The sequence below is a fragment of the Cupressus sempervirens genome, chromosome 3, assembly GCF_028749045.1.
Source record: "Cupressus sempervirens isolate cs-2001-9-10 chromosome 3, ASM2874904v1, whole genome shotgun sequence".
NCBI classification, from domain to species: domain Eukaryota; kingdom Viridiplantae; phylum Streptophyta; class Pinopsida; order Cupressales; family Cupressaceae; genus Cupressus; species Cupressus sempervirens.
This window is the reverse complement of record NC_143120.1, coordinates 872155052-872174461: the sequence shown is the minus strand read 5'-3', so window position 1 is coordinate 872174461 and position 19410 is coordinate 872155052.

Here is a 19410-nt window from a genome sequence, read left to right as displayed (position 1 = left end):
TTCTCTCAAAACCTTCTGTTTGAAAAATTCTTCTCAAAAATTCTTGATCCCTTGAAAATAAACCCTCAATTGCTGATAAGGAGTTCTCTTCTAAATTTGGGGCACTAATTGTGCGATCACTCGAGAGGACTCCTTGCTCACAACTTTTTAACTCCTTATTAACTTTTTCAAAACTTCATGCACACTTTATGCAATTTTAAATATCTTTATTTAAATTTACTTGCCTTCTCTTTTTAAATTAATTTATTATATTTTAATCTCATGCATACTTTATGCAATTTTTAAACTCTTTGATAAATTAATATCTTTTTCGTTCTTTAATTTATTTTCAAAGCGTTAATTGATAAAATATTTATTAACTTAAGTAATAATAATATTTGACATTTATTTACAAATGATCTCCTAAATATATTATTATTAAATTAAATAGATATTTTTACGCTCTAAAATAAACTATAATTTTATCTTTAAATTTAATTCTTTTTATTTTATTAATTTCTCAATTAATTAAATATAAAAAAATATCATAATAATTTTCCATTAAATTGAATCATTAATTTAATCTTTTACTTAAACTTAATTAATAGAAAAATCACCAAAGATCCATAGGATGAAATACGAAAACCCATCATAAAAATCCACATACAAGATCAAACTAAAGGGTTATAATCATGAATTTATGTCATACGACACATTCGAAAGGTAATCATTTCAGTACTTGTCCTAATTTTTTAGGACAAATGAGTTTAAAGGTTAGGATTTGGACTCAAAAATTTATCTCCCCTCTCTTACCATTGAGATAATGCAATAGGGTATGCTCATCTTGGCAATTTAGGAAAGTTGATACCTAGTACCTATAATCTGCATAAAATTCATGCATGTACAAACACATATATTCTAAACTAAATAGGCAATTGTAGGGGGTGGTGCATCATATAGATCCCAGCTAGTAGGTGACTACGACTCCCTTCCTTAACCACATCTAAAATGTCATACATAAAGAAAATACACACACACACACACACACACACACACACACACACACACACACACACACACACATGTAGTATGGGGTAAGTATACATAAGAAATCACATATGATAATGCATCTAACTAAACATCATCAAATAACTGAAATCATTGTAATAATCATCATCATGTATACATGAAGTAAATAGTATCGAGTAGTCTCATCATAAAATCAATTGAATATGAAATAATATCTAATAATTTGAAAGATAATGCTAGTAGTCATCAAGTATAAAACTAACCTCAAAGAGTTTGGCAATAATAACAAAATGTAAACTAGGTAGACACTAAAACGATCCCCCCAGACTTAGGCTTACTCCTGGATGCCTATAAACAAGTAGGGATATAAATCCTATAAATCAAACACATCCTCTCATGTAGCTAATGACTCATTAGTAGGGTTCCATTGAAACCTTACCTTCTCTATGATTTGACCCCTGAGGGTCAACTCCCACTGCTCTAGAATGCAAACCAGCTCCAAAGCCAACTGCATGTCCTCTACCTGCAAGGCATTCCAATCAAGAACATGTAGCACATTAGGAATATAGTGCCTAAGTATAGAAAGATGGAACACATCATGAATGCTAGCTAGGTTGGGTGGCAAAGCAAGATGATAGGCAACTAGACCTATCCTCTCAAGAATCTCAAATGGTCCCACAAAGCAAGGTGCTAGCTCCAAACCCTTTCCATAACAGATCAAACTCTTCTCTAGATGCACTCTCAAGAAATTTTTCTCTCCCATAGAAAACTGCTTATCCGTCCTATCAGCATCGACATAATTTTTTGCCTATCCTATGCTATAGACACGTGATCTTGAATACGCACTACTTATTGCTCCATATCATGAAGCACCTCAAGACGCAATAGGATGTGATCCTCAAGACTATCCCAACTCAAAGGTGTATGACAAGGATGACCATACAAGGTCTGAAACGGTGGCATACCAATAGAATTGTGATATTTGTTGTTATAAGAAAACTCCACTAGGTAATGATATTCCTCCCAAAGAGTCTGTCTATCCATCACAAACATCCTCAACATATCCTCCAGAACTTGATTCATTCCCTCAGTTTGCTCATTTTTCTCTAGGTGATAAGTTTAGCTGAAGTTCAACTTGTAGACACCTAAAAATCCTTTAGAAAATAAAGTATTTTTATTTTCTGAAAAAGTCCTGATGACATCATCATTTATTAATTAATTAATTAATTTTTATGCCATTAAATCCCTTTATCTTAATTAAAAATATTTAATTAAGGAATCCCTCCCAAAAATGTTTAAATCTTATTTAAACATTATTTCCTTATTTATTAATTATTTAATTAATAAATTGACCAAAAATCCTTTAGAAAATAAAGTATTTTTATTTTTTGAAAAAGTCCTGATGACATCATCATTTATTAATTAATTATTTAATTAATTAATTTATTTATTTTTATGCCATTAAATTCCTTTATCTTAATTAAAAATATTTAATTAAGGAATCCCTCCCAAAAATGTTTAAATCTTATTTAAACATTATTTCCTTATTTATTAATTATTTAATTAATAAATTGACCAAAAATCCCAAAATAAATAATTAATTTATTTTTGTCCCAAAAGTTGGCCAATTTCCTTAAGACTAATAACCTCTTCCAAAATTTTTTAATCCTTCTTTAATTTCGATTAAAGGCTAATCTCATCATTTCCTACCCCTAATCCCAACTCAAAATATTTAATTAAGATTAAATATTAATCCTCATGTTTATTAAAAATATTTTAATAAATATCTCCTCAACCCAAACCCTTGAAATAAATAAAACTTTATTTATTTCATAAAATCTTATCCTAGGAAATTCTAGACTATTCTAGAAAGTCTTTATCCTCATCCAAAGTCTAGACTCTTCTAGAAGATTTCTTTAAACCTAATCCTAATCCTCTCCTAACCTTGTCACATTCCCTAAACATGGGTTAAGAATTGCTAACCCAAGCCAAAGTTAACAAATATCTCCTCTTTCACCCACCCTCATTAAATGCCATCCACTTGCCTATCCCTAAGCTAATCCTAAACCATCCTAATCCATCCTCTAATCATTTGCACAAGCCTAAGCAAGCTTAAAACCCTCCTAATCAAGTCCAAGTCGAAATTGCTCTCATCACCCTCAAAATATCTCAACCATAAAACTTTATGAAGCCCACCAGGCCATAAATGACTCTTCCAAGCCCTTTTATTGCTCTTACAAAGCACTTATGAAGGGTCTTTATGAAGATTTTATCCCTTGAGCCTCCTTTGTTGACTTATCCTTCCCCTTTCCTCCATCCTCTCACCATGTGACATGTGTCACTCCTTGATTGGTTGTAAGGAAGCACAATCCATGTGCTCTCCTCTCATGCAATCTAAGTCCTCCATGAGCTTTTTCCCATCCTTGCATCTTAGCCCTCAATCCCTCAAGCCTCTTGCCTATAAATTGGATCCTTCCCCTTTGCAAAATAACACAATCCATGAAGTAAAGTTATAATGCTATTTTGAGAGCCAAATCCATACTTAAGCCATCTATCCACACCAAAAATCCACAATCATCCATTGAAGCCTTTGAAAGCATATTGAGCATACATCCTATCCATTTAGATAAAGCTACTCAACAAGAGAGCTTCTTATTGAGAGAGTCCATTAATGGCTCATATTCTCAATTGAGAGCTCATCTTAGTCTATCTTGAAGTTTATGAATTTTGTTTAGTTTGTAGAAGCTTTATTTAAATTTGGTTTCTATTAGCATACTAACATTGTTCATATACATTTTGGCACACCCGGTGGGACTCCGCATGGGTCATCTTCATTAGTTTTTTTAGTCAAGTTTTGTATGTCATTTGCTGATTTTGGCTAATTTTGCTTGTTTTTGTGATTGGTAGTATTGTATAAATTAGTTTTGTAGGTCCACATGAGCATGAAGAAGACAAAGGAACTCATAGTCTATCTCATAGTATTTGCAGATTTTTCAAGCTTATAGGTGGACAAAGCACTTGGAATTCTTCTTCCTCTTCTTGTCTATATTCTTCTTATTCCATCTACTTCTTCTTCTTTTTCTTGTGGGAGATCTTGGCCATTTTTTTTTAAAGAAGCAAAATCATGCACACTTCTTTTTAGTGCTTAAAATGAACCCCCAAATCATACTTAAATCCATTAAAAAATTAAAAAATTGCAAAAAAGAAAAAATCTTTTAACAAGTGAAACTAAACCAATCTAATCATTTGCATCCTTGTAACATCAAGGTTTTAGATGCATTCATGCAAAGTTAGGAACACTTCATTTTTGGGAATTTAAAAAGAACTTCAAGTTTCCATTTCAAAAGGTTCAAAATCAATACTAAGTGCACACTAAAATCCAAATCAAACTCAAAGCATCAATCAAGGATAAAATGAACCTCATTTGAAAACATTTTAAAGTTCTTTTAAAAATCTCATGAAAACTAAGAGTCCTAAAAGTTTTGTTACTTGTTCCAAACAAATGTCTTGTTGCAAAATCTTGAATGTTTCTTAGGTTTTTCATGCATCAAAACAATCTAGGAATATAATTTTTGGGCTTAAAACATGCAAACTAGAACACAAAATCTTGAATGAAAAGCAAAGTCCAAAGAGTCATTTTCACTTTTGAGTCCAAAAACAATCTTGAATGATCTAAGGTTAAATCAAAGCACTTCAAAGTTCTTAAAACAACACATAAAATCTCAATCTTGAATGCTCAAAGGAAAAAACTTGAATGTTTAATCACTTGTCTTTGAATGCATGTTGCTAAAATCACTTTTGAGTGCCATGGATTAAAATCAAAGTTTTTTTTTTTTAAATTTATGAATGCATGATTAAAACAACAAATCCAATCTTGAATGCCATAGATCAAATAATCATCTTTTGGAGCATAAAAAGAATCTACATTTTTGTAATCTTTTAAGTTATAAAAACAAATAAAAATGCTTTGAGTGAGTTTGTCATTGGACTCACCCTCTTTAATCACCCATCAATTTAACCATTGGTTGCAATCTCAGTGCCATCTATGGGGATGGGTCCACCTAAGAGGGTGTTAAGTGCTCCACACAAATCAAACTCCACTCACTTGGGTTTTTAGTGGTTTTTCTAAGTTAGAAAATTCCTTGAATGCACATTAATCTTGCTCACACTTCATTTGGGCATAAAAATTGGACAAATCTTGACGTGGAGGGCCTCCGGGCACGCGCTTGAAATCGAATCTCACACACCTTTGTTTTGGGCTTAAAATAAACTCACACTCAATCTTGAATGCCTTAAAGAAAAATCAATCGATACTTGACGTGGAGGGCCTCCGGGCGCACGGGTTTACCTTCTTGTTGACCCTAACTCTTCTTCTTGTTCGCATTCTTCGATCAATTTTATTTTTGTCGACGCTTCAAAGTTGGAATAAACATTGTATCTTAAACATGAGTGCTTGCAAAGTCTAGATCAAAAAACTTAAGCGTCAGTTGGTAAAAGAACAAGCGTGTTTTTTTAGCCCAAGATCATCCAAGTCTTCTCTCCCCTTGTCGTCTTTCGAGGCCATCTTGGGTGCATAAGATTAGGATCCAAAATCTTGTCTTAGCTTTTTAAGAGGCCTGCTTGGGGATTTCATCACCCCTTGGGACGACCTCAACTCCAGCGTTCCGACAGAGTATAAAGATAAGGAGGTGAATCCAAAGACACCTCTCTTGGGATCAAAATTTTGTCACTCAGGCTAAGCCTCAAGGAACTTTATACCCTTGAGAAGTGAAAGAGGAGAAGTGGGTTACCGCTCCTCTCGATTGTGTGACATCTTTTTGGTTTCATCTACGGATTTGGGCCTCACGTACCTTGCATATATCGAGGACTCCCTAGCTAAACCAAATTTCATCCTTGTAGAAAGCTTCCTAGGATGTTGGTGTGTTTGACGTGCTTGCTGAAAACTTTTGTCTACTTGTTTGTTCATAGATTTTGAATGAATGTTTGCCAATTTTGGTCGAAATCTCAGAAAAGTAGAAATCTCCCAGCGCAAGGCATACTTAGCGTAGTCACTACCTTATCAAAAAATTATCCAAGCTCCCCTGCTGCAACCGAATCTATCTAGTTCTTTGCCTTAGAAAAATCCCAAATCCAAAGTCCATCCAAATCATCCCCCTAGCCAGCTAGCAACCCAATCCAAAATCACCCAAGCCTTTAAAGAGTTATTGTCACTTTGCCAAAATTTTCTATCCAATCAATCTATCCTACCAATCAACCAATCTCACCAAGGTTATCCTCTGACAGAGCATTGTCTAGGGTAATCTAGCTTTGTCACTTGCATCCCTCATCACCTTGAGCTAAAGGTTGGGATCCACAAGTGGTCAATCTCGTGTCATGCCCATAGGATCATTAGTCTATCCTCAAGTTGACACAATCACCACGAATCCTGCACATAGGAAAGAAAAACTCTCACTTTTTGATAGCATACCCTTGAAGTCTTCCACCCACAAGAAAGCCAAAAATCTCTAGCCAATCCTCCTTAGGTCTGTCATACAGCTTTGACTCTCCCTAGGAAATCTTTCATCAGCCAATCCAAAATCTGTGCTTAATCCAAATCCAACCATGAGCTTCCGTGTTCATCCATATGCAAGACCCCATCCCCATCAAACTCATCATCAAAGCATGAAGTACCAATCCTATCATGATGTGTTTGGTCGCATTGTCCTTGCTCCCGCCACCTCCTATTCCAATGATGATAAAAATCTTGTTGACTATGACGGGTATATTGAAAGCCTTAGAAACATTCCCCCAAGCATCCCCCAAAATCCAAGAGTTATTCCAAACTATCTAGTCATGCCATCCGATATTCCAGCTTCCCCTCCATCACCCCATCAACCAAGCTTCCAATCTTCCACCCCCATCACACTAGCGATTCCTGTCAATCCACCTCCACCTTCGACACACGAGTCTCCAAGGAATCTCCTAGAGGAAATACAAGAAAAGTTGCCTCCAACAGTCGATAAGCCATGACATCTAATCCAACCATGTGAAGTAGTCAGTGATGAATCTTCCCCATCTATAATATCACCTCCATCTCCCATAGCTATCATCCCCATACCATCCATCAAATTGCTTAAAATCCTTCCACTTCCCGCAAGCATCAAAATCCCACCACCTATCAAATCCCTCCAAATCCTATCCACATCACCTCCAAGCATTTCCCAAATCTCTCGTAATGACCCTTATGTATCCATCTTCTACTCACCCATCTCCACTACCGAATCCCCCATCTATCCATCCGCTGCCTTTGAAGAATCCATCCCTTCACCTCCTATCGCACCATCCACTCCAAACCAATCCTATCAAGATCCTTCTCAAAAGCATGTTGACATCCCCCAAAGCATAAATGAAGATATCATCGTACCATGTCTTCCATCCATAGTGCAGTCACCATCTCCTCTATCTCTAAAACCTCAAGCCATATCTCCTCCACTACAAGATATCTTGTCATCCCACCAGCTACATCAAGATCCTATCCTTCCATCTCCCCCGCTCCATGCTTCCATCTTACGACCTATCCAAGCTATTCCACCATCTATAATCTACCCTCTTGGTTCACTTACATTCATCCACGGTGGCCCTCTCTCAGCAGAAGAATTAAGAACAATATCTCCCCATTGCAATACACCTAATAAATCACTTCTACCATTTTCTGCAAGCAAAAAGTTTCCTCCGCTTGCTCAAATGCTCAATCGATGGCATTATCAAGGTCAAGGTTTAGGACCACAAGAGCAAGGAATCAGAGAGCCTATTATTGCACAAAAAAATCTAGGATTTCATGGTCTTGGATATGTATTCAAAGGCTCACCATCTAAAGGTGTTGGTACACCACACCCCCAAACCAAGCCTATCTCCAAGCCCACCATGCCAGCCTCCCATCACTCCTTCAAGAAATCTTATGTCACCCCCCCTCCACCATCTTTGCAACCCAAAAAAACCTACCATATCCCCCCTTCATCCGCTAAATCCATTTTGGGTCCCTATGTCCCAAAATCTACCATCCTCCATCCTCCTATCAGCCATCATAAAAATCCTATTCCATCCATTCCTATGCAAGATCAACAAAGGCACATATCAGGGCACATCATCCATCATCATCCCCCTACATGCTCTTTCATATCCTCTCCATCTCACAAAGCTTCTCCTAACCATATTCCCAAAGCTTACCACAGCAATGTGAATGCCAACTTCAAAATGCATAAAGCTAAAAATCCACATCCTAGGCAATCATATGTCTATTCTAAAAGACATACTCCAAAAAGGCAAAATCCAATCAAAGAATGCAAAACAATGCAACAGCCTATGAAAAGAAAATCCAAAACCATGTGGATCCCCAAGAAAAAAGTTGAAACCCAATGCATAATGGCGTCCACCATTGCAAATCCCCCATCTAGTGACTCATGTCCCCCATCTCCTAACTCCATCTTGGGTGCCTATATCCCCAAGCACGCTTCCACAAATCCTCCATCACACCCGCATCTACCATCTATCCTCCATATGCTCTTTTCACACCCATCCCAACATGTGCCAATGTTGCTCTTGCAAGCATCCCCATCTCATGCTCCTTTCCAACCTTTTCATCCCTCCATCTCTTACCATCAATCCCATCTAATCCAATCTATTGCATAAATCACACATCTGGTGTACCAACAACTAGCAACAAAATTGAACATTCCAACAGCTAGTGAAAAATCTCAAAAAAGCCAAAATAGCTGAAGAAAGCCAAAATCATTCTAGCTAAGTCCAAAGTCAAAAAGTCAAAAAAAGAAAAAGAAAAATAAAGCGTTCACTGTTGGCTATTCAAGCGCATTGGACAAGTACCATGATGAAAACTTGGCAAACAAGCGTCATGTGTAATCCCGCCATCCCTAGCTTAGCCTATCACCCTCATGCTTTTGGTCATCTCTTGACATCCAACTCCATCTTCCAATCTATCCACCTATCCTCCACCCTCCATCTTCCATCTCACATCGTCCATTAATCTCCTGCAACTTCAGCCAATCATCCCAGCTATCATCCATCTCCCTAGCCCCTTCATCTTTTTCCATCCTAGCTTCAATCCTATCACATCCATCATAAGAGCTCCTTCTGCATGTTATCTTCTGATTGGGGGCACTATATTCCTTGGAGATCTTGTCTTGTCCATCCTCCCTTGTCATTGGTATCTAGCTCTAGGCTATCCTCATGCAAACCCAATGTCATCTCTTTATATCTATCATAATCCTAGCTATCTACCATCCTATCCATCCATCTCATCCTGCTTCTCTAGCTATCCTTGGTCACAAAATATCTCCTCATCATTGGACGCATCTTGCCAAATCCATAACTTTCGCTATCACCCCACCCTTAGCTTTCGCATCTTGCACAACATCGAACCATCCCGCTATCCTCTCATCATGAGCTTTTTATCCATCTGTATCATACCTATCATTGGTCTGTTAGCTTGTACCATATCTTGATTAGCTCGCTTGTAAATATCTTGGTCTGTCAGCTTGTACATCCTCTTTAGCTTAGTACCGTTGTATCTATCCAACTTTCATGTTCGTTCCTCCTTGATTAGCATCTTGCACACATCGCACAACCCTTGGTTAGCTATTCCAATGCATCCTTTAGCTAGATCTCCTATCACCAAAGTGCTATCCTTCTTAGTTCAGCTTGCCAGACGCATCACCCATCCAGATCCATCAGCTTAGGTGCTCTCCAATAGATCCTTGTAGGATATAGCTTTCCTCATGTCTGATCTTGGTCCGTTAGTACCTCGTCCTACCCATCTCATTGGCAAACGGTTCTCTTTTGGATTTTCGCTTTCTTTTGATTTGGAATCTTCCCTTTTGGGTCTTGAAATATCTTTTCCAAGCAATCTCCTTGTTCCCTCCTCAAGGTTGCCACGATCTTCCATATCATGGTATACTATGAATGGGGCAATCAGAGCGTAAGGTCTTGATCATGTCTTTTGCTTGTTTTCTTTTTTGCTTGTGGGTTACCCAGTGTTGTTTCCACACTGCTTCCTCTGAGATGCATGTGTGATGCTATGGCAATCCTTGCGTGTTTATTTTGAGTCAGTTCGTCAGTCCTCTGGACAGTTGGTGAAAAGGCCTTGATGTTCTTGGTAACCTTGGCAATTAACCAATAGTCCTATAGCAAATCTAGTGCTCAACTACATGGTGGTACTTGTCTTTGAAGTATCCCCCCGGCTCAAAAAGCTTCAATGGTTTTCCTTCATCTCCATTATCCCCCATCCATATCCGGCATCTGTCTCTCCTACCCCAGCTTATGCATCAGTATCTCTTTGAATCACTCCTCACCTTTAGCTTTAGGGATCCACAATCCTAGTCTTAGGGATCCACCAATCCAAATCAATCCACCAAGCCTCATCTTTCGAGATCCACAATCCTAGTCCTAGGGATCTCCGAAACCCATCTTCCGCCAATTTGACTCTTTGAAATCCTGTTGCATCAGCTTTTTTAATCCCCTCATCCATCTTCCCATCCTGGATTCCTTTTATAGCGCTCCGCTCCTTCATCCTCTGCAATCCCTGAGATCTTAAGCTTGCTTCCTCTTGTGCCTTTGATTCTCCCTTTATCATTCTCCTGTAGTGAGAGTTTGAGCTAACCAAACCTCTTCTCTTAAGAAAATCTGAGTCTTCTTGCTCATCTCGAATTCTTGTACTTTTCAAGAAGTCATCGAGCCTCGCTTTCTCTCCCCACCGCCTTCTTGAGGGGGCATCTCACAGTCCATTCTCTCCTCTTCTGCTCTAGCCTTGGGCATCTTATTTTCTTATCTTTGATGCCATGCCACTTGCGGCATCACATCAAAGAGGGGCAAAATGTAGACACCTAAAAATCTTTTAGAAAATAAAGTATTTTTATTTTTTGAAAAAGTCTTGATGACATCATCATTAATTAATTAATTAATTAATTTTTATGCCATTAAATCCCTTTATCTTAATTAAAAATATTTAATTAAGGAATCCCTCCCAAAAATGTTTAAATCTTATTTAAACATTAATTCCTTATTTATTAATTATTTAATTAATAAATTGACCAAAAATCTTTTAGAAAATAAAGTATTTTTATTTTTTGAAAATGTCCTAATGACATCATCATTTATTAATTAATTAATTAATTAATTAATTAATTTATTTTTATGCCATTAAATCCCTTTATCTTAATTAAAAATATTTAATTAAGGAATCCCTCCCAAAAATGTTTAAATCTTATTTAAACATTATTTTCTTATTTATTAATTATTTAATTAATAAATTGACCAAAAATCCCAAAATAAATAAATAATTAATTTTTTTCCCAAAAGTTGGCCAATTTCCTTAAGGTCAATAACCTCTTCCAAAATCTTCTAATCCTTCTTTAATTTCGATTAAAGGCTAATCTCATCATTTCCTACCCCTAATCCCAACTCAAAATATTTAATTAAGATTAAATGTTAATCCTCATGTTTATTAAAAATATTTTAATAAATATCTCCTCAACCCAAACCCTTGAAATAAATAAAACTTTATTTATTTCATAAAATCTTATCCTAGGAAATTCTAGACTATTCTAGAAAGTCTTTATCCTCATCCAAAGTCTAGACTCTTCTAGAAGATTTCTTTAAACCTAATCCTAATCCCCTCCTAACCTTGTCACATTCCCTAAACATGGGTTAAGAATTACTAACCCAAGCCAAAGTTAACAAATATCTCCTCCTTCACCCACCCTCATTAAATGTCATCCACTTGCCTATCCCTAAGCTAATCCTAAACCATCCTAATCCATCCTCTAATCATTTGCACAAGCCTAAGCAAGCTTAAAACCCTCCTAATCAAGTCCAAGTCGAAATTGCTCTCATCACCCTCAAAATATCTCAACCTAAAACTTTATGAAGCCCACTAGGCCATAAATGACTCTTCCAAGCCCTTTTATTGCTTTTACAAAGCACTTATGAAGGGTCTTTATGAAGATTTTATCCCTTGAGCCTCCTTTGTTGACTCATCCTTCCCCTTTCCTCCATCCTCTCACCATGTGACATGTGTCACTCCTTGATTGGTTGTAAGGAAGCACAATCCATGTGCTCTCCTCTCATGCAATCTAAGCCCTCCATGAGCTTTTTCCCATCCTTGCATCTTAGCCCTCAATCCCTCAAGCCTCTTGCCTATAAATTGGATCCTTCCCCTTTGCAAAATAACACAATCCATGAAGTAAAGTTATAATGCTATTTTGAGAGCCAAATCCATACTAAAGCCATCTATCCACACCAAAAATCCACAATCATCCATTGAAGCCTTTGGAAGCATATTGAGCATACATCCTATCCATTTAGATAAAGCTACTCAACAAGAGAGCTTCTTATTGAGAGAGTCCATTAATGGCTCATATTCTCAATTGAGAGCTCATCTTAGTCTATCTTGAAGTTTATAAAATTTTTTTAGTTTGTAGAAGCTTTATTTAAATTTGGTTTCTATTAGCATACTAACATTGCTCATATACACAACTATGCTCCTAGATCATGCTATAGTGATGTCCAAATGCGGAAGTGAATATAGGGTCCCTATCTAAAATGATCTTCTGGGGAATTCCATGCAGTCTCACAATATCATGCATGAAGACATTAACTACAAAATTTGTAGTGTAGGATGACCTCATTGGTGAAAAATGTGCCACCTTAGTCAACCAATCAATAGTGATCATGATAGAGTCGTGTTGATAAGTGGTTGTAGATAATCCTACTATGATGTTCATAGAGATGATGTCCCACGTCCATGAAGGAATGAGATTTGGCTGTAAAAGCCCTACTAGATGCTGGTGCTCTACTTTGAACTTCTAACACTCAAGACACCTAGCCACAAAATTGGTGATATCATGCCTCATCCCTATCCAATGGAATATATGTCACAAGTCTATATGCATCTTCTTGACACCTGGATGTGCTGAGTAAGGTGCACAATGAGCCTTTGATAGGATCAATGTATGAAACTCATCTAGTAGCAGTACATAGATCCTTCCTAAATGTCTCAAAAGGCCATCAAACTCCAAAACATAATCTGAAAACTTACCCTACAATGATCTCCCTACATATATCTCTCTGCTCACCTCCTAATACCAAATATCTATATGGAGTGCCTAAAGTATTTGGCTCCTCAAATCCACACTAAGAGTCATAGATAATGTCTCATGTCTCCTATGACTCAAAGTGTTAGCTACCACATTCTACTTCCCCTTAATATACTTCACCTCAAAGTCATACTTGCAAAGAAACTCCATACAAATCCTCTACCTAGTATTCAGATTAGTCTACATGAATATGTATTGTAGACTGTGATGATCACTATGAAGTTCAAATCTATGTCCCAGCAAGAAGTGTCTCCATCTCACTAGGGAATGAACTACCATAGGTAGCTGTTGGTGTAAATAAGTATTTACTTATTACACTTACTTAAGTTTACTTAGGTTAATGCATTATTTAATTATTTTTCATTATTTTATTATTATTTTAGGTGAGACACTTAGGAGTTTGTGTACTCTCATATAGTTATGCAACTCTAATTATGCACATGGTGTCTACAACACATGAGTATGCATCATTCACTGAGTTGTCATGTTGACAACACAGTTATCTGCACTCCTCATTTAGCAACTGTTGTCTACACCACTGATTTGTGTGCTACACCATTGTAGGCTTATCCTCATATCATCGCACTTAATCTCATGCTCAATGGAGGATAACCCATATCTAGTGGACATGTGCTTAGTTGTATGACATATCATGATGCTAACTTCTATGCATTCTAGAAGCTCTCCTGAGGCCTTTATATTCAGGCACTCTTAGTGTACTCTCAAGTAGTTATTGAATGAATATTGTCATTCTGATCATACTCTATCTATTTTGGTCTATTGTGTGCTTGTGTTGAGTTCTTTAGTTCTTGGGTGAATCCTGGCCTAAGCCAAATTCTTACATGGTATCAGAGCTGAGGAAGATTCGCATCACGTAGCCATTCGAGACCGTTCATGCTTCAGCACCTCGACATGAATCCAGAGGATTCGCATAAATTAGGAGCATCTAGAGCCAAATCTGACCTCACCGTTGCATCCGAAACATCGATTTGGTGAAGATTGACTATAAACTTGTCTATATTGGGTGAAAGTTGATCGTGAGGCAATTTTTTTTGCAAATCAGAACCTAGAGGCCCTGATTTGCAGATCGGGTATGATCGTTTCATTGATCTGATTATTAATTTTCAGATCTATTATTTCTCTATAATTTTTGAATTTTATTTATTTTCAAAATTTAATACCAAGTAGAAAAATATTTTTCCAAACTGGGCAGTGACACCCTGGCTCAGCTCTGTTATTTTATGGTGGAGAATATTTTATTATTTAATTTATAGGGCATTATTTATTCTGTGGGCATTAGAGCGAACCGTACAACAGTTGTGAATCTTTGCAAATTGTTGTTCACTCAAATAATCTATCATCGAACTTCTGGCCTCAAACTCTGACCGCATACAGAGCCCACCAACTCTGGTGTGGACAACACACCACCCACGGGAAATTGATTTGAAAGTCACAGACACTATTATTTAAATAGTCCATAGCCCGTTAACCCCATGCATGTGGGACTATAATCCTACCCTCAAGTGATGAAATCAAACTCTGGTATGTGGTATTTAAACCCAGCAACCTCAACAAATAGTCCAGCCAGTGCAGGTATCAACCATTGTTTCCTGCAGATTCGTGCATGGACAACCCTGCCACATGGCATGAAATAGTTCATTGTTGCCACAACCAATCTGTAGTAGCCATGTCAACCACCATGTGGACACTTCCACATCTACTAACACTATACAATTTTGTATAGTACGGTAATGCCACCTTAGCCACTGATGTCATCATTGGGGGAAGAAGTCGTTGATGTCATCCATTTCTTGAGTATAAATTTGACACCCATATGGACATCATTTTAGGCCAATTGTAACTATAAGGAGAGCCATATGATCGTCAAATTTAATGTTGTCATTCGCTGATGCAACCCCTCTCTAGATTTATTTTGGTTTTTGCACTCCGACTTCAATAAGCCATAACTCACACATCCGAACTCCAAATTAGGTGGAAGTTTTTTTGAAATTGGGTAAAATTTTCTAATTTTTTCAGTGGTGTAGCTAGTTTCTGGTTTTGGTGTACAGATTGTTTAGAAATTGCATTTTTGGTGACTGTACCTATATAATCTTACATTTTGCAACTTCAAATGCTCCGTATGGGCACATCTGGAGTCGAAAACAGGTTCTATTTTTTTTGAAAGTGTGTATTTTTTTGTCTACTTTCTAAATATAGTATCAGATTATAGGCTTGTGTGGACAAAATTGTCACTTTTAGCAATAGGGCCTTTCTTTTCTTTGTAATGCTTCAGAATTGTAGCACATTGTAAAGTTTCAAATTTGTACTCTATTAAGAAGTTGTAACAAGAAAAATTAGAAGTCCACGAAGGCCAAAATTGGCAAGTGGCCCATTGTAATTGCACTACTAATAAAGTGCCCAAAGCATCTATTTTGGGGGGTTTCTTGATTTAGTGAAAAGGAGGGGTGTTCTTGGTGTTGTGTTCTCTCTTTTCTGCACTTTTCTTTCATTTTTAGCATTATGGGCAACTTTAAGTTTCCTAAATTAACTTCTCATAACTATGCTTCATGGTCAATTAAAATGTTGTATCACTTAAAGCATAATGGAGTTTCACAATATGTAGATGGTACTCTTCCTAAACCAGCAGGTGATAATGATTTTGCAAGTGATATTTCAAATTGGGTAGCAATGGATAGGAAAGCCCTAGGTGATATATGTTTGGGGGTAGATGATAAGATCATGTAACAAATCAAGAAATGTACTACATCCAAAGAAGCTTGGGATACCCTGAAAAGCCTTTATGGTAAAGTGTCTGAAGAGGATGTTTTCAAAATTGAAGATGAGCTTGTATCCTTAGATCCTAAGTCATATGACTCCATACAGGGTTTCATCATCAAGGTGAATGAACTAAGGACAAAGCTTACTGATCATGGGAGTTCTATCAAAGATGACAAACTGATCTATCTAATACATAACAATCTTCCATCTGAATATTCCACATTTGTATCTTCTTTTAACACCTTTAAGACTACCTTAGGGTCTGCCTACAAGAAAGTCACTTTTGATGAATATGATAAACTATTGGATGATGAAGAAAAGAAGTTGAAATCAATGGGGATTTTCAAATCACCTTAGTCCAAAGCATTGGTGGCCAACAATGAGGGTTCTCAAAATTCAGCTACACAATCTTCAAACAAAGGAAAGGGTAAGAAGAAGTGGAAGAAAGACAAATCTGAGGATGCAAAAAAGACAACACCACAATCCAATCAACAAGGCAAGTCCTCGAATTCCAACAAGAAGGGGGACAATAATAAGGAGAAGAAGAAGTGCACTTTTTGCAAGAAATCGGGTCATAAAGAGCATGAGTGTTATCTTAAAAAGATTGATGAGTTGACCAACATCATGAAGAAACATAATGTTCCATTGCCTAATTATTACAAGGAGAAAGGATCATCTTCAGATTTAAAGGGCGAAGGGAAAGCACTCATGGCTAATTAAAACTCTTCAAAGGAATGGATATTTGACTCAGGTGCCTCACGTCACATGGGTTCTTCAAAAGAGGATTTTTCTTCATTGAAGCAGTCCAAGGTACCGCACATCTTCATGGGGAATGATAGCAAAATGGAAGTTGAAGGAAAAGGAAATGTGGAAATGGAAAATGGAGAGTTTCAAGAGGCTCTCTATGTTCCAAACCTAAGTTCAAATCTCCTATCAATCTACCAAATCACTCACCTTGGAGATGGACATAAAGTTGAATTCCTTCCAGACTCAGTAAAAGTGCACAATCTTAAAGATGATTCCTTGGTTGTAGTGGGGAAAGTGAATGATCACAAGAGGTTGTACTCTTTCTCTCATTTTTTACCCAAGTCTCCTTCAAAGGCCTTGTTATCTCAATCCAATTCAAACATGCAATTATGGCATGAGCAGTATGGTCATCTTGACTACCACTATCTTCAGCAACTTTGCACATACCACATGGTGAAAGCTCTAACTCAAATCAACTTTTCTAAGGGTGAATGTTCAATAGATTTAGTGGATATGCATCCAGAGGGGAAGTTACAAAGAGGGAAGTCTTTAAGAGCAACTAGTGTTCTACAGATGGTTCACATGGTATTAGCAGGTCCTTTTGCATTAAGCTAGGGTCGCTATATACTTACCTTTTTTGATGACTTTTCAAGGTTGACTTGGGTCTACTTTCTTCATAATAAGAATGTAGTGTTGGACAAGTTTCTAGACTTCAAGACTTATGTAGAACGGAAATCCAAAAAGGCCATCAAAGTACTCCGCATGGACAATGGAAACATGGATGTGAACAGAAGACTTAAGGACTTTTGCAGACATGAGGGAATTGATCTTTAGCCTCTGCTAGCATTCAATTTGCATAAGATAGATGTTGCAGCTTTGAGGATCCAAACTTTCAAATCTATGGCAAGTTGCATGATTCATGCCAAGTCTCTAGATCCATCATTAGAATTCGAAGCAGTCTCTACTACCACTCACATTCTTTATCATTCTCCTCATCTAGCCTTAGACAGAAAAACTCCTTTTGAGGCATGGTGTGGGAAAAAACCTATTGTGACACACTTTAGAGTCTTTAGTTGTCCTACATGGGCAAAGAGATCTTCTAGGGGATGCAAGGCATAGTCATCTTGGCCTTGTACCTTCATTGGTTATGAAGATAGTGTGAAGGCATATAGACTTCTAGATCCTAAGACACATCAGATATTTGTGGAGAAGGAAGTACATTTTGAGAAAAGTTCACCAAGCTTGTCCTCTACTCCTCTTTGCACATCATATAGTGTGGAAACTTATAGTGACACCAGCAATAGTGCTTCAATAGATTTAGCCATGTGGGGTTCTATTGATAGATACAGTGAGAGGTCACTACATTAGTTCAGTCCACATGCATACATCACCACAGTGATAGGTCTAGACCAGCAGGGTACATCCAGTCTTCTAGATACAGGTTCAATGATAGATTTGAGGGATAGTATTCATGACCTGCCTCTTCTTCTTGATGAAGAAGTACCTTTTTCAGTTGTCACAAGGGTTCCATCAGACTCTCTTGTTCATTGTCTACATGATCGATCCTCACAAGTTGAAGTGATTATGGATACTTATGATTAGCAATTGCAACAGGGTTTTTCATTAGTTGTAGAGATAGACATTTCTTTGGGACAGGTTCTTCAACTAGTTGAGTAGGTTTCAGAGATATCACTTATCCATGGGATTCTTTCCACACATAGTGGAAGTGTCTCATTTATACCTTTGGCATTGTTTCTTCCTAAGGAGAGGAACACAATTCTGTAGTCTTGGATCAGCTTCTTTATTGGAGCATTCACCATTTGGCATTCATCTTTGGCGAGGGAGGGGGGGGGGGGGGGGCGGAGCCCATCCTATCTCTCTTCCTCTTCTCATCATTCTCTTATGTATATAATGGATGTATGTTGTAATGGGGGCATCTTGATTACTCCATCCATCCATACATCATTTTCTCTCTCTTTTTGGGGGAGGGTTTTTCCCATGAAGTTTTCCCTCTTTCCCCGCTTTATGGGAGATTGTATATCATTATGAACATGGGTACCTAACATGGCCTAGTAGCTGGGACCCATATTGCATTTCATCCTAGATTTTGTAAGCTTAAGGGCATTCCCCTAAGTTACACTTAAGGGGGGGTGTTGGTGTAAATAAGTATTTATTTATTACACTTACTTAAGTTTACTTAGGTTAATGCATTATTTAATTATTTTGCATTATTTTATTATTATTTTAGGTGAGACACTTAGGATTTTTGTGTACTCTCATTGAGTTATGCAACTCTAATTATGCACATGGTGTCTACAACACAAGAGTATGCATCATTTACTGAGTTGTCATGTTGACAACACAATTATCTACACTCCTCATTTAGCAATTGTTGTCTACACCACTGATTTGCATGATACACCATTGTAGGCTTATCCCCACATCATTGCACTTAATCCTGTGCTCAATGGAGGATAACCCATATCTGATGGACATGTGCTTGGTTGTATGACATATCATGATGCTAACTTCTATGCATTCTAGAAGCTCTCCTGAGACCTTTATATTTAGGGACTCCTAGTGTACTCTCAAGCAGTTATTGAATGAATATCATCATTCTGATCATACTTTGTCTATTTTGGTCTACTGTGTGCTTGTGTTGAGTTCTTTAGTTCTTGGGTGAATTCTAGCCTAAGCCAAATTCTTACAGTAACTCAAGATCATGCATAGG